This window comes from Quercus lobata, chromosome 3 (assembly GCF_001633185.2).
Source record: "Quercus lobata isolate SW786 chromosome 3, ValleyOak3.0 Primary Assembly, whole genome shotgun sequence".
NCBI classification, from domain to species: Eukaryota; Viridiplantae; Streptophyta; class Magnoliopsida; order Fagales; family Fagaceae; genus Quercus; species Quercus lobata.
The window spans coordinates 45852508-45856692 of NC_044906.1; the positions used below are offsets into that span (position 1 = coordinate 45852508).

Sequence of the window (4185 nt, forward strand, 5' to 3'; positions counted from 1 at the left end):
AGTCTCAAGAAACTTGGGCATGGTATCAAAACAACCCAAAAATCTCATACCTTTTGGAATAGATTCAAATCAAAACAACCCATAAACCCCATAAAGCTAAAACACCCACCAACTGTTTTGTTTTATCCCAAAGCTCAACCCACACAGAATAGAAACCAAACTCTACATGACAAAATCAATAATAAAAAAATAGCAGTATACTAATTTATTTTCCTTTATTTTCCAAGCAACCAAACGGAGCTTATAAATAAGAAATCAGAGAGAGAAAATTTACTGGGCAGTGGGTTCGGCATTTTTGGGCTAGTGTGAGATGTGGCCGATGAAACAACTGTGGCTTGAGAGAGAGCAAAGCATGGCGATGGAGGAGAGAGATTGAGATTTTGAAATATTTAGATAAGATAGGCTTGCTTAGTTAACTCAATGTTTAACAACAGTTGAGTTTCTCCATAGTCAAGTGCTTTAGATTTTAATTGACGTGACACTTTTTACACCCTTGATTTATTTTAGATGCATCCTGTCCATGAAACGGAGAGGATCCAGATCCCATTTTTAGTTTTTACAAGTATACAATATAAGGAAAAAAGAAAAAAAAGGTGACAGCGTGACTGCACCTTATAAATCTCTCCTCTACAGGATTAGGAGGAGGAGGCTGTCCAAACATGAAAAGCTATGGCCCGAGAGTTTAGAAAAGCAATGGCACTACCAAAAATCACAGAAGAGTGTAATAATCTTTGTAAATCTATTAAACCTTGTGCTCTGCTTTCACTTCTCTTCACCAAGAACCTCTCTCACACCCACAGACCCATTTGCACCAAAACTCATACTAATATTTATGATTCATCTTTTCATTCTGACCTCATCAGCATTACAAATGGCTTCATTTCCATCTTCACCAAGAAACCATTTTCCCCACACAACCCAGAACTCAATAGCCTTTCACCAAGACTCACCACCCAAATCGTTGAAAGTGAGCTAAATTGCCTCAAGAATTGGAAAATAGCTCACATGTTCTTTACTTGGGCCTCAAATCAATGTGGTTATAAGCACAATTGTTATACTTATAATGCCATGGCCTTAATCCTATCACGTGCTCGACAAATTGCCCCACTGAGAGACATGGCCATGGATATTGTAAATTTGCGTTGTTCCATGTCTCCAGGAGCTCTGGGATATCTAGTAAGGTGCTTGGGTAGTGTAGGACTGTTTGATAAAGCTAACGTATTGTTTGATCAAGCTAGAATGATGGGTCTTTGCGTTCCCAATGACTATAGCCATAATTGTTTGTTAGAGGCTTTATTAATTCAGTTGATTTAATTGAAATGAGAATGAAAGAGATGCGCGATTATGGTTGGAAATTCAGTAAATACACGTTGACCCCGGTGTTACAAGTTTATTGCAATGCTGGCAAGTTTGAAAAAGCTCTGAGCATTTTCAATGATATGAATGAGCGGGAGTGGGTCGATATGCACGTATTCTCTATCTTAGTTTTGTCTTTTAGCAAGTGGGGTGAGGTAGTAAGGCCTTTGAATTGACTGAGAGAATGGAAGACCATAATATTACGTTGAATGAGAAGACTTTTCGCGTTCTGATTCATGGGTTTGTAAAGGAGTCCAGAATGGATAAGGCCCTTCAATTGTTTGATGATGTTTCACTATATGATGTGCTCATAGGAGGACTTTGTAAAATTAAGGAGCTGGATAAAGCCTTACATTTTTTTTCAGAATTGAAGCAGTTGGGAATTCATCCCAATGTTCAAATACTTACAAAGCTTATGACATCTTTCTCTGAAGAGAACAAAATGATCCAATTACTTGAGGAAGTGCAAGAAGATATTGATGAGGAAGCTATGATTTTGCTTTACAATTCTGTTCTGAATGCTCTTGTTAATAACAATTCAATCGATAAAGCTTTTCTCTTGCTCAGGGCAATGATGGGGGATCAATCTGATGCTGATGTTGTGGAACATAAACTCCTAAGGGTTAAGAAAGCCATTCGCCCTGACACCACTTCTTTTAGTATTGTTATTGATGGTCTACTCAGGACTGGTAAGCTGGACTCAGCACTTAACATTTTCCAGCATATGAAGCAAATTGGTTGTGCACCAAATATAATGATTTATAAAAATTTAATTGATGGTCTGTGCAATTCAAATAGATTGGAAGAAAGTTATGAGCTTTTCAGAGAGATGAAGCTGTCAAGATTTGAACCAACCCGTTTTACCTACAACTCTATATTTGGGTGCCTATGTAGAAGGGAAGATGTTGTCGCAGCTCTTGATCTGGTGAAAGAGATGCGTGTTTATGGATATGAACCTTATACAAAACATTCTCCCTTGCTTGTAAAGGGCTATGCAAACATGGGAGAGCAGTCGAAGCTTGCAAATTTCTTGCTAGCTCAGTTCAAGAAGGTTTCCTCCCTGATATAATTCCCTATTCTGCAGCCATAGATGCTTTAATCAAAACTCAAGAAGTGGATCGAGCTTTGGAGTTATTCCGGGACATTTGTTCTTGTGGCTATTATCCTGATGTGGTTGCATACAACATATTGATAAGTGGGCTCTATAAGGCAAAGAGAGTTTCCGAAGACAAAGATATTCTGCATGAGATGGAGGTCAAGGGGCTTGTCCCCTCAGTCATTACCTACAATCTGCTTGTAGATGGATGGTACAAAAATGATGATGTTGATCAGGCCATGCTGTTCCTTTCCCAGAATGTTGTGGAAGATAGAAAGACTAATGTAACTACTTACACTACTTTGATGAATGGGTTATGCAATGCTGGAAGACCTGATGATGCACTGGTGCTTTGGAATGAAATGGGAAGAGAAGGGTGTTTTCCAAACAATATTGCTTTCATGGCCCTCATTCATGGTCTTTGTAAGTGTGGTAGGCCTGACACGGTACTTGTATATCTTCACCAAATGCAAGAGAAGGAAATGGAACCTGACACCTTTGTCTATGTAGCGCTAATGAGTAGTTTTCTATGTAATCTTAACCTACCCTTGGCTTTTGAAATTTTAAAGGAGATGGCTGGCAAAGGGAACTTTCCAGATCCACTAGATATGAACTGTCTTATTGTTAGAGATGCAGTACTTAAGTTGTCGGAAGATGCCAGGACTTCTTCAAGAGTTAGAAATCTTATTGCAGAGGGTAGAATTCCTAAAATATGCTGTTCAGACATCAAAGATGAAGGTTGACATGAACTTACTGATTGATTAGCAGTCACTAAGATAGCACAGATATGCTCAAGGAAATTTTTAGTATAGAACTGGGGTGCTCAGGTTAAAGAAAGCAATATGTCCTTCTCAGCTTAAATTTGGATGGTGGATTATTTTCGGCAGGGAAGGCTCTGTATAATCAACCTACCTTTGGGGTTTATGACTCTGACATCACCAAGTGACTCATGTTTGTATTGGGAAAATCCTGTCATTCTTTTTCATTATTATTGATTTGAATTATATAAAGAACACTGAATATGAAATAATTTAGAATCCTTTAATTTATCAATCCTTTAGTCGGATAGAATTTAAATGAAAACAGTTCTACAAGTGGATGTAAATATTGGACATGGATCATTTATTGTTCCATGTAAACTGAAGATATTTTCAATCAAATTCAATCCATTAGTTGGATGCAAAACTTATTTATGAATCTTTTCTCTCTACCTCATAGAAACAGCATGATCTATAGGGTGAATCCCAACTGCTGCCCAGCACAATTGTGGATTGCCTATGAAAGATGCTTCGGTCTTTGAAGGTGCCCAAAAAAAGTTAAGATTTTCCAATGTATAAAATAATACACTCCCTACCACGTATAATCCAACCAGAAGGTGATGAGTGCGATCATTGCATGGAAGATTTGGTTCGATGTAATTACTTTGTCAATGGCGGTGATATTCAGAGTCATTTATCCCTGGTTGAGTCCAGTTTGAAGCTTTGGCAAGATTATAAAAGCAGAAATATTTCACCTCCATGCATGAGATCTATTCTAGATGAACACTCATTGTCTGTTGAGGGAAATCGTTGGTGTCCTCCACCTCAAGGACTCAAGGTAAAATACAAGCTAACTTGGGCTCTGTTGTGTGTTTCTTCATTGGCTTTGGTTTTGTTATTCAAGATGCACAAGGTATGGTTCTTGCTACTAAAAGCTGAAGACTGCCTCTTTTGAGTTGCGGTTTTATTTCTTAT

At 38.1% G+C, this 4185-nt stretch overlaps 1 pseudogene; it reads left to right on the forward strand.

Annotated features, from left to right (window-relative positions):
- Positions 1 to 601: 601 nt before the first annotated feature.
- LOC115979651 lies at positions 602 to 3646 on the forward strand (annotated as a pseudogene).
- The last annotated feature ends 539 nt before the right edge of the window (positions 3647 to 4185 follow it).